A 13,102-nucleotide genomic window follows, 5' to 3' on the forward strand; every position below is an offset into this window, starting at 1 on the left:
AGTATTTTGCTTTTATTCGAGTATATGGAGTTTCTGATGTGTATTGGTTGACTGTAGGGAGGGTGGGTTTTGAGCCAAGGAGGCTTCCCAGTATGCAATCTTTCAAAATGAATTAGCATATCTACTTCAGCATAGGTTTTAGATCTTGTAATCAATTTCAAAAACTTTAGTTATCCAATAAGGACTAACGGGGTTAAAACGCTCCATCTGTATTACACACAAGTTGTTAAGCTAAAGTTGTTAGCTGCAGGAAGCCTGCCCAAGGACACGTCTTGCTGGTGATGGGGCCCCAGGAAAAATATAAACCACATTTGGTCATTATCAAGAATGACAATGAATAATTTAGGATCTTTTCACCATTTTTGTACAGGTATTAAGTTGTCTGGGTGAAAGACATAATCATACCGAATTGGTATTGCAGTGGGAAATCTTACCTCCATGAAGAACATTATACTTGACCCTGTGATCGATAACCACATTCTTGATTATGGGGTGCCAGTGATAAATATTAGAAGACAGCATGTACGTGTCTTTATACTGATTGGATATTATAATTAAATAGACAAGCACTTGCTGTAATTGGTTTGTTGCATGATGTAAACCTAATTGATCATGATTGGACATGGATAACTAGTAAAAATGATTTGTATATGCTAATTTCTTGTAACCAAATATATCTGTTGGTAAAATTCTTGAAGCACTGCTCTTTGGCATACCAACTTGGAATGCTATTAGCCCAGTCTATAGCATTGTAATAAAGGCCTCATTTATAACTGCAAGTATCTTCATCTGGTGGGAGAGTGAAGTACACTAAAACTGAATAGCTGTACTTCTAAGATGTAACTCAGCAGCCTTGTGTGAATTTTGAGGACTGCTTTTAAATGGTGTAGCCATCTGGGATGGCCACTTCCTGAATACAAAATGGATGCTCGCAAAGAATGTAGGGAACTGTGGACAATTTTAGGAAAACAAGCAGGCACAGAGCCTGCATGCATATTGGAGAGGCAGCTCCCAGACGGAATTGAAACTATAGGTCAAATAACATATTGATGGCCCATCTCCAGGAACAAAGGAAAGACACTCAAGTAACCGATACTATTGCAGACATCCCGGCGCCAGAAAGACACAGACAAAGCAAGGCCAACAGCCACCTAAGACATGCCCAGCCATCAGGGCACCCACCCCTTTATTGGTCAAGAGGGATAACAGTGATCGAGAAGCGGCCCAATTAATTGGCGCCAAGTTTAAGGCCCGCCGAAAAGCGCACTAAGCCCCTCCAGGTATAAGAAGGTACGCCCATGAGAGATTCGCTCTCTTGGAATTGGCTCTCAAAGTGGAGAGACCCTTCCACCAGCTGCACCAGAAGCAGTAAGTTCAAGGTCAACGCTCGCTACCAGATGGACGACCTTAGCTGTTCTCCTGTACCTCTTCGAACCCAACAGCCTCAGATCCGAACAATGGCCATTGTTCCTCTGAGTGGGCACCCGAAGTTAAGTATAGGCGTTAGCGTTAGAGATAGTTTAGTTTGTAGTACTTTGTGCATGAGTAGATATTACTGTGTGTGTAAATAAATAGTATTGACTTTGAGCTAACTAACAGGTATGTTGGCTCTTTGATCTTCGGGATTGAACCTTGTGGCGGTATCGAGAGATAACTGGCGACTCTAAGTGTAAACATAATTAGGATTAGGAAAGGCGACCATATTGACTGCTGTATTTATAGCAAGTAAACAGCAACATTACTGGCAACATCTGATGGGACTCAAGCTAGAAGTTGCCTAGTCACTCTGAGGGAATCCATATTTGAATTAGAATCCAATTGGAAAAAGAAAAACCACAAGCGTAAGACCAATACTGATCAAACCACCAAAATTTGGAAGTGCGTTATTCGTATGTGTACTAACAGGGATATAAGGTAAACCCGAGAGATTTTGTTGTGTAAAACTTTCGAGAGTTCTGTAAGCCAGAAAATAGCGTAAACCATACTCGTGTTTACATCACCACGTTATCACCCTCTGTTCCAAATTTGGTAGAAACCCCAGAGATAGCGATAGAAATGGCAATGAAGGCAATGGAACGCCTTATGAACCCCCAAGAGTTCACGGTCACAGTGTCCCGATGGGAAGAGGAGATTAGAAAATATCTCAAAGGGAAAGGATGGCCCCTTTGGAATGAATTTTGTGCGAGATGAAACAGGTCCCGAAAGTATAGGGCATACTTGGTGGGAGACCCTGACACACTTGGGAACAGTCCATGCAGGGAAAATCAACTTACGGTAAAGCAGAGGAAGAGCAGGCAAATGCTAACATGCATCCAGTTAGGACACATTAGAACCCCGCATGGGTAAATGAGAGAAGAAACAGCCCACTAAATCCCAAGAATGTTATAATTGCGGACAATTAGGACACTACGCACAAGAGTGCAATGCATCCCAAAAGCAGCAGCGAAACCAGCAGACAGGCACCCTGAATAAGAATAGAGCAAAGCCAATCCATAGTATTAGCGCCCGCTCTGATAACACAGATATGGACAGCACCGATTGACGGTGGTCGGACTCCCCAACTTGGGTCTGCGACACCCTTTGGGACATGTTCGGGAGACCGGTAGTGGCAGGCACAGTCCGGGGACACCCCGTGGAATTTCTTTGGGACACAATTCCTCCACAATGTTTCAGTGAGACACGTGGCCCACCACGGACACCATTACTCTCAGTGGTTTTACAGGGCACTTACAGCAGGGACACATCACAGCCCCTGTAGCGATTCAGATAGGGAACATTAAAATAAACACCCCGTAATTCTGGTCGACCTACCCCAGGCAGACGAACACATTTTAGGTACTGAGCTCCCACAATCTATCATTCACCCCGTAAACAAATGTATGTGGAGAATGGCAAAGGCCGTATGTGCCCCTGCCACGCTCACATTTGGAGACTATTAAAATAGAATTAGCGCAGTAGGAGACTTCAGGTTCGACCCTAGAGCCATTAGTCAGAAGAAAGAAGTTAGGGAAGTCTTGCAGCGATACAAAGCAGCATTTGCACAGCACGAACACGCCTGTGGCAAGATCACTGACTTAGTGAACATTACAGGTCCTGACCTCAGACCCCAAAAGCAGTATGGTTTTCCCCAAGAAGCAGAGGGAGAAATCTCAGGTGATACAGAGTCTGCTTCACCAAGGCGTACTTCGATCAGTAGCCTCAACGAGCAATGTAACAATTTGGCCTGTCAGGTAACCTGATGGATGATGGCAACTGACCATTGATTATCGGGCACTAAACAAAGTAACCACAGTAGCAGCCCCCACCATAGCCACGAGTCCTGAGACCATGCTCAAACAGGGACTCCAGTCGAAATTTGTTTCGGTTTTGGACATTAGCAATGGCTTTTGGTCCATTCCATTGGATAAAGCGTGTCAATATAAATTTGCTTTCACCTTCCAGGAACAGCAATACATATGGATGTTCCTTCCACAAGGCTTCCACAACTCCCCCTCCATTTTCCACCGACAGCTGGCGAATGCTTTAGCCAAATTTTCCCGACCCGATTGTCTGGTCCAATATGTAGATGACTTGCTTCTGCAGACAGACACTAAGAAAGAGCACATTTTGCTTCTAAATGAATTATTAGGACTCCTTCAACAAATTGGCTGTAAAGTGAACCCCAAAAAGGCTCAGATTCTTCAGGAAAAAGTGATTTACTTAGGAACAGTGATCACACATGGCAAACGCGTGATCGAGCAGAAACGTATCGACTTGATCGTCAAATTACCCCTGCCCCATAATGTCACAGGCCTCCGGTCATTTCTAGGACTGGTTGGCAATTGTAGGAATCAGATCGACAGTTTTACCACAAAGGCAGCACCCCTCTCCGAACTTCTCAAAAAGCAAGCACCATGGGAATAGCTTCCACAGCACATGGATGCCGTGGATGCATTAAAAAGAGCCCTCAGCATAGCCCCCGCATTACAAGTCACAGATCCACTCGCCCCAAACGCAATTGAAGTTGCAAGCACCGACCGAACCCTTTCGGCCGTATTCCTCCAAGAAAGATATGATCGTTTAGGCCTCGTTGCATACGCCTCACGAGTACTTGATCCAGTCGAGCAAGGATTTTATGCCTGCGAAAGGCACCTGCTCGCAGTTTTTTGGGCAGCCCAATACTTCGCCTATATTACAGGACTCAACCCCATCACCATTTTAACTGAGCACACCCCAATTCAATTCCTACTTGATGGTAGACTTAAGGATGGCACAGTCAGCCAATTTCGAGCAGCCCGTTGGACCCTTCTCTTACAGGGAAAGAACATAACAGTAAAGAGGACAAAAACCCACACTTAGGCCTTTTAGTGTTAGAGATAGTCTAGTAAGTAGAGTTTTATGCATCAGTAGCGATTGACTGTATAATAAATGTGTTTTGATTTGAAACTTACTAACTGGTGTATTGAGTTATTGATCAGCACTTGAACTTGAACCTTGTGGTGGTATCATAAAGATACCTGGCGACTCTAGTGCAAGGTGATTAAACAGAGCAAATTAAGTGTAAAGTACACTGAGCAACATTTATTGGCGACTCCGCCGGGAATCGACTTAGAAGTGCCCCCCCCCCCCCCCCCCCCCCCCCACTCCGAGAGAACCCAAAAATTTGAATTAGAATCCAATTGGGAACAGAAATAACCAGAAGTGTTCAAGCAGTTCTGATCAATCATCCAGAATTCGGAAGTGTGTTAATGCATGCGTACTAACAGGGATATAAGGTAAAACTGATAGATTTTGTTGCGAAAAACTGTCGGGAGTTTGTATTCCGGAAATTAGCGAAAGCTGTACCCATGTTTGCAGCACCGCTTTATTACCACTTGTTCCAAATTTAAAGAGAACCCACAGACATAGAGAAATTCCAATGAAGGCAATGGAACACCTTATGAACCCGCAAGAATTTGTGGTCGCAGCGATCAGCAGAGTAGGACAGTGTCCCGTTTGGGAAGAAGAGATAAGGAAGTACCTCAAAGGGAAGGGATGGCCCCTTTGGAGCGAATTTTGTTCAAATGAGGAAACAGGTCCCGGGAGTATAGGACATACTTGGTGGGAGAACCTGACCAAAATCCATAAGAAGAGCTTAGGGAAAGCTCGCAAGCCGATGTCTGGCACAATTGTGAGGCACAGAGGAGGTCATTCGGACGCTCCGCAAAGAGATAGATGAGAGGAATCGAATGAGTAAAGTCGATGTTAGTGACATTGAGAAAGAGAATGTAGAATTAAGAAGGGAGTTGGCAGTGAAGGACAGAGAGGTGGATGATGCCAAGAGGGCACACCAGTCTTGTCTAGCGCACCTAAGCAGCTTCCAAACCCAATACGACAAGGCCTACCAGGACACACAACGTGCAGTCCTGGTAAGAGAAGAGACAGAGAAACAGGTAGAGGCATTGCAAAAGCAGTGCAGCGATTTAAAAGCAGCATTACGAGCACTCCATGCTGCCACCACGGAGCAGAGACAAAGCCCAGTAGATCATGCAAAGTGCCGGAAGCAGATTGCAGAACTGCAGTCTCTGCTTTCAGTCCAAAACTGATTCCAAAGCACATTTGGATCCCAATTAAATGAAGAAAACGACCCTGATTGGCAACAACTAAATGAGACAGTGCATAGATATGTACAGGGAACATGTGTGCAAGAAAAGCCCTAAAAGAGAAAAGCATCCCAACCCCCCACAGAACAGATAGATCACACCCCTATGAATCCAGTCACCACCCACCGCAGAGCCGCATCGGATGGAGACGACGAATTCCTTTACACGACCCCCTTAACCGTGACCCAATTACGGGACTCGTGCGAAAAGATCACACTGTTGCTCCCCACCTCAGACCCCCACCAATTCTTTGCTAGGGTGAAGCAGCACGCGACTGTGTACGGCCTGGATGAGCGTCAGCTTGTGAAGATCACAGTTTTAAGCCTGGACCCTTCCGTTGTAGCAGCCCTTCCTGACCCACAGAATGTAGGAGGAGGCACCCTTGCAGAAATGCACACGGCGATCCTAGATGCGATCGGATATAATAGAGGTGAACCCGTAGAAGGCCTGAATAAATGCAGGCAGAAGAAAACAGAACACCCCACAGCGTTTGCTGGACGCCTGTGGATCCATTTTACAGCCGTTTTCGTAAGCTTAGACCGTGCCCATTTGACCCCAGAAAACACGGCCAAATGGGCCCGAACCCTGATCTCTCATGCCACAGAGGCAGGATAGAGAGCTTGCGCGAATTATGACCCCTCAGATGAGGCACACAACTAAAAATGGGTTTTAAAAAGGTTGTCCTGTGCTTGGGAGCAATCCGTTCAGAATAAAACACCATTTAGGCAACCTGATGAAGAGCAGGCAGATGTAGATAGCCAAGAAATTAAAGCACACCAAAACTCTGCATGGGTGAATGAAGGTAGAAACAGCCCATCCCAGAACTCTCAGGAGTGTTACAACTGCGGATATCCAGGATACTTTGCACAAGAGTGCAATGCCCCACAGAAAGCACAGAGAGCCCAACAGACAGGCACTCTAAATAGGAATAGGGAAAGCCTATTCATAGTGTTAGCGCCCGTTCAGACCAGGCAGACATGAACGGAACAGACTTGACTGTGTTCGGGCTCCCCAACTTGGGTCTGCGACACCCTTTGGGATAAGTCCGGCCGACCGGTAGTTGCAGCAAAAGTACGTGGCCAGCCCGTTGAATTTCTTTGGGACACAGGAGGGTCCTGCACCACAATTAATTCCTCCACCATGTTCCAAAAAGACACGTGGCCCACTACAGACACCATCACCCTCAGCGACTTTACAGGCCACTCACAGCAGAGACACATCACAGCCCCTGTATCCATTCAGATTGGCAATATTACTACCAAACACCCCTTAGTTTTAGTCGATCTGCCCCACACGGCAGAACACATTTTGGGATTTGATTTCATGAGCTCTCACAACCTTTCATTCGATCCAGTGAACAAATGCGTCTGGGAAATGGCAAGGACAGCAAGAGCCCCCGCAACGCTCCCAGTAGGTGACTATGCCAATAAGATTAGCGCAGTCGGCGAATACTGGTTTGACCCAACCACTATTAGCACAGCCAAACAGGTTAGGGCAGTTCTGCAGAAAAACAGGGCAGCATTTGCAAGTCATAAACATGACTGTGGCAGGATGACTGGCTAGGTTCAGATTACAGGACCTGACCCTAGACCCCAAAAGCAATATGGATTTCCCCAAGAGGCAGAGGGAGAAATTTCCAAAGTGATTGAAAGCTTATTAGAACAGGGCGTACTTAGATCAGTAGCCTCCACTAATAATGCCCCGATTTGGCCAGTAAGAAAACTCGATGGATCATGGAGACTGACTGGGACTAACAAAATCACTCCAGCAGCCGCACGCACTGTAGCCACAAGTCCAGAGACCATGCTCAAATAGGGACTCCATTCACGATATTTTACGGTTTTGGACATCAGTAATGGATTCTGGTCCATTCCATTGGCAAAAGCGTGCCAGTACAAATTTGCCTTCACTTTTAAAGGTCAGCAGTACACGTGGACATGCCTTCCACAAGGATTCCACAACTCCCCCTCCATTTTCCACCGACAGCTGGCAAATGGTTTATCTAAATTTTCTCGCCCCGAAGGTTTGGTCCAGTACGTAGATGACCTGTTACTGCAGACAGACACAAAGGCAGAGCACATCTCGCTTCTGTCAGAACTCCTAGAACTCCTACAGCAAATTGGATGTAAAGTGAACCCCAAGAAGGCCCAAATTTTGGAAGATAAAGTGGTATATTTGGGAACGATTATCACGCACGGTAAACGCAAGATCGAGCATAAAAGGTTTGACTCGATTGTCAAATTGCCCCTTCCCCAGAATGTTTCAGCCCTCCGGTCATTTTTAAGACTGGTTGGCTACTGTCGAAACCACATAGACAGTTTTGCCACCAAAGCAGCACTACTCTCCGACCTCCTAAAGAAGAAAGCTCCTTGGGAATGGCTTCCGCAGCATAGGGGTGCGGTGGATGCTTTAAAACGCGCACTAATCGCAGCCCCCGCACTACAGGTTCCAGACCCACTTTCCCTCTACGCTATAGAGGTAGCTAGCACAGATCGCACCCTTTCGGCCGTGCTCCTCCAGGAACAGCACGAACAGTTAAGACCCGTGGCATACGCATCAAGAGTTCTGTGGAGCAAGGATTTTCTGCCTGTGAAAGGCACCTGCTCGCAGTTTTCTGGGCAGTTCAATATTTTTCATATATAACCGGACTAAACCCCATCACAATCCTCACGGAACACACCCCCACACAACTTTTATTAGACGGACGACTAAAGGATGGCACAGTAAGCCAGATCAGAGCAGCCACGTGGACCCATCACTGTTAAAAGGACTAAAACCCACACTTTCCTAGCCGACAATCTACAGTACCCAGGCACCCGCCCCCCCCCCCCCTCCCATGAATGTGAGATTATCTCACCACACCACAACAGCTAAAACACCTCCCAAGAAGATAGGAAGTTCACTCCAGAGACCCCAGCACACAGACACGTGCGCACCCTTGAGAATATATGTGGACGGTTCTTCCACTATATTAGATGGGAAACTCGTAACAGGATGCAGAATCTATGTAGAGGATGTGCAGGGATGCGCCCAAGAAGAAATCTCATTAAAGCTACCAGGACACTTAGGCTCGCAGGCGGCAGAACTGGCAGCCATTGCATATATAGATCACCCAGATTCGTTCCCCAGCCCAGCAGACATATATTCAGACAGCCTCTATGTCTGCAACAGCCTTACAGAATTACTACCCCTGTGGAAAGCAAGAGGATTTGTTTCCGCGGACGGGAAACCCCTCCTATCAGCCCCATTACTCCGACATATTTTAGAACAAGCAAAGGACAGGAAATATGGAATCATAAAAGTTCACAGTCACCACCGTTCTTCCCCACCTGGAAAAGCTGACGCACTAGCTAAAACAGCTTCCAGGCGTGGTTATTTTTGGAAACCTCCGAAAGCGCCCCAGTAAACGCAGTTCAGGTCTCACAGACCAATATTGAAGATTTAGTGCAGGCCCAGAAGCAAGATGGAAATCTCAGGGAGATTTTAAAAGGAAATTTCCCAGTCCCGTACGATAAGTTTAAAAATGCACTGACCACACATGACGGTGTGATCCTTGTGGTGAATCATAATAGCATAATTCACACTGTTATCACACATGTTGTACCATGCCTCTGTAAGCTTGGCACACTAGCAGTTGCGTGGCTCTGCCCCTAGGGGGAGGTGTATTGGGAATGTACGGAAGTTTGTTCTGGGCTCCACCCTTGGCTCCGCCCATGACTCCTCCCCCCCCCCCCCCCACTGGTTGCATAAAGCTTGGCAGTCGGAGCCTGCCTGCCAGTTCATCAAGAGTTCATCTCGTCACAGGCAGGCTCTGCTGTAAGACGATTAAAACCACTGTTCACTTCTAACCACGCGTCGCGTGAATTGATGGTCTCATCAATTTAATCGTCTTTAGAAACAGTAAGGAACGACTATGGGATCAGTCCTCAAGCCTGATCGACTGGAACTCGACGCACAGGATGCAGAGGCAAAATCTCCACAACTCTATGATGACGGTCCAAATCAACGGGTGCAGTACACCGTGCCTTTTCGACTCCGGGAGCACCGAGAGCTTCGTACACCCAGATCTGGTAAGACGCTGTTCGCTCTCTGTTTTTCCTGCACGGCAAACTATCTCCCTCGCTTCGGGTTCCCACTCTGTCCACATCCAAGGACGCACAGTCGCGGCTCTAACGATCCAAGGCGCTAGTTACTCTAATTTTCAACTATATGTCCTGCCCGAACTCTGCGCCCCACTCTTAGTGGGACTCGATTTTCAGTGCAATCTCAAGAGTCTCACGCTCAGCTTCGGTGCACTTCTACCCCCACTCACTATCTGCAGCCTAGCCACGCTGCGAATCCCCCCCTCCTCTCTTTGCCAATCTCACTCCGGACTGTAAACCCGTAGCCACTCGCAGCAGGCGGTACAGCCTACAGGACAGGGTGTTCATTCGAACGGAGGTCCGGAGGCTCCTACGTGAGGGGATCATAGAGGCCAGTAACAGTCCCTGGAGAGCTCAGGTGGTGGTCGTCAAGACCGGGGAAAAATTCCGCATGGTCGTAGTCTATAGTCAGACTATTAATCGGTTTACGCTCCTTGACGCGTACCCCCTCCCCAGGATTGCAGACATGGTGAAATCAGATAGCCCAGTATTGGATTTTCTCCACGGTGGATCTGAAGTCTGCATACCACCAGCTCCCAATCCGCCCGGAGGACTGCCAACTTCAGGGCTTTCGAGGCCGATGGCCGCCTCTTCCACATCCTCCGGATTCCCTTTGGCGTCACAAATGGGGTCTCGGTGTTCCAACGAGCAATGGACCGAATGGTGGACCAGTACGGGCTGCGGGCCACGTTTCCGTACTTGGATAATGTCACCATCTGCGGCTATGACCAGTAGGACCACGATGCCAACCTCAATCGATTTCTCCTGACGGCCCAGAAGCTTAATCTCACGTACAACAAGGAGAAATGCGTTTTCCGCACAACCAGACTAGCCATCCTCGGCTATGTCGTGGAAAACGGAGTCCTGGGCCCCGACCCGGACCGTATGCCGGAGTCTTAGAACTCCCTCTCCCTCATTGTCCCAGGGCCCTCAAACGGTGCCTGGGATTCTTTTCGTATTATGCCAGGTGGGTCCCTCAATATGCGGACAAAGCCCGCCCACTCTTTAAGGCCACACTTTTTCCCCTGTCAGCTGAGGCCCGTCAGGCCTTCAACTGCATCAAGGAGGACATCGCCAAGGCAGCCATGCGGGCGGTGGATGAATCCGTCCCTTTCCAGGTTGAGAGCGATGCCTCAGAGGTAGCTCTTGCAGCCACATTAAATCAGGCAGGGAGACCAATCGCATTTTTCTCCCGAACCCTCTCCGCTTCAGAACTTCGACACTCCTCTGTCGAAAAGGAAGCACAAGCCATTGTGGAGGCTATTCATCACTGGAGGCACTACCTCGCAGGTAGAAGGTTCACCCTCATCACCGACCAAAGATCGGTTGCCTTTATGTTTGACAAGTCGCAAAGGGGCAAAATTAAAAATGATAAAAGCCTGAGGTGGAGGATCAAGCTCTCCACCTACAAATACGATATTATGTATCGACCAGGGAAGCTCAACAAGCCCCCAGATGCCCTGTCCCGCGGCACGTGTGCCAGCACGCAGCGCGACCACTTAAAAGCCATCCACAATGACCTCTGCCATTCTCCACCGAGGAGGTAAAAGCCGTCACCAGGGATTGCCCGATCTGCGCGGAGTGCAAACCGCACTTCTACAGACCAGACAGGGCCCACCTGGTCAAGGCTTCTAGGCCCTTTGAACGCCTCGCCATCAATTTCAAAGGGCTACTCCCCTCGACTAACCGGAACGTGTATTCCCTAAATGTCATCGACGAGTTCTCCCGATTCCCTTTCGCTATCCCGTGCCTCGACATGACCTCCCACACAGTCATCAGGGCCCTACATAGTATCTTCACCCTGTTTGGTTTCCCCAGCTATGTACACAGCGACTGGGGTTCGTCCTTCATGAGCGATGAGCTGCGTCAGTACCTGCTCGACAAGGGCATCGCCTCGAGCAGGACTACCAGCTATAACCCCAGGGGGAACGGGCAGATGGAGAGGGAGAATGCGACGGTCTGGAAGACCGTCCTACTGACCCTCCGGTCCAGGAATCTCCCGATCTCCCATTGGCAAGAAGTCCTCCCAGACGCGCTCCACGCTATTAGGTCCCTCTTGTGTACCGCCACCAATCAGACCCCTCACGAACGGCTCTTACCTTTTCCAGGGTTACTACCACGGGAGTTTCGCACCCGGCATGGTTGAAGACACCGGGCCCAGTGCTCCTCAGGAAGTACGTCAGGGCACACAATACTCACCCGCTTGTGGAAAAAGTGCTCCTACTACACTCGAACCCCCAATACGCCTTCATAGAGTTCCCTGACAGCCGTCAGGACACCGTATCCCTCCGGAACCTAGTGCCTGCAGGATCAAACCCCACCACTACCGCCCCACACCCCCGCGCCTACCAGTTCGCTACACATGTTCCACGCGCCCACACCCACAAGCTCCCAGCGCCCCCACTCCCCAGTCGAACCAGATGGGTACGAAGCTCGGACAGAATCACCCCCGGAGTCTGCCATCGTACCCCAACCGATCGTGATCATCCAGCCACCAGAAGAGACAGGGGGTGAATGTGGTGAATCATAATAGCATAATTCACACTGTTATCACACATGTTGTACCATGCCTCTGTAAGCTCAGCACACGAGCAGTTGCGCAGCTCTGCCCCTAGGGGGAGGTGTACTGGGAATGTACGGAAGTTTGTACTGGGATCCACCCTTGGCTCCGCCCATGACTCCTTTCCCCCCCCCCCACTGGTTGTATAAAGCTTGGCAGCCGGAGCCTGCCTGCCAGTTCATCTAGAGTTCATCTCGTCACAGGCAGGCTCTATTGTAAGACGATTAAAACCACTGTTAACTTCTAACCACTCGCGTGAATTGATAGTCTCATCAATCCTAAAATACATTCTTTACGTGGTTCCTGAACAGGACAGGAATCAGCTTATTTGTTTGTTCCATGATAATCATGGGCCTCAGGGAATTGATCCCACTACAGCCCAACTCAGGCAGCTCTGTTGGTGGCCGAATTTAAAGGACGACATCGGCCACTATGTTGAGAATTGCCTTATCTGTGCCCAAAACAATCCGGAGAGGTATGCGAAAAAAGCTCAACTCTGCCACACCCGCCCCGTTAATGGCCCCTGGACTAACCTCCAGATTGCAGGAATGTTTGTGTTTGTGAAATGTTCTTTGTTTCAATTTAAACAGCCTTCCACGGCCCCACGCCAAATTTGTCCGCAGAAACCTCTGAGAACTTACCGGCATGCTTCTCAACAGAAACCACTGAGAGTTTGCCCGATCCCAGTTCATAACTGCTCTTCTGTTTTGACGGTAGAGACACTACTGCAACCCACCACAATGACTACATTCTTGCACGTTCTTGTCGGTTACTCAGGC

The 13,102-nt window shown here is 48.5% G+C and overlaps 1 protein-coding gene across 5 annotated transcripts in view; it reads right to left on the reverse strand.

The window, feature by feature from the left end:
* The window catches only part of map3k19 (mitogen-activated protein kinase kinase kinase 19), a 150,171-nt gene that overhangs the window by 33,067 nt on the left and 104,002 nt on the right, over positions 1-13,102 (reverse strand). The window lies entirely within an intron of this gene.

The sequence above is a fragment of the Scyliorhinus canicula genome, chromosome 2, assembly GCF_902713615.1.
Source record: "Scyliorhinus canicula chromosome 2, sScyCan1.1, whole genome shotgun sequence".
In the NCBI taxonomy this organism is placed as follows: domain Eukaryota; kingdom Metazoa; phylum Chordata; class Chondrichthyes; order Carcharhiniformes; family Scyliorhinidae; genus Scyliorhinus; species Scyliorhinus canicula.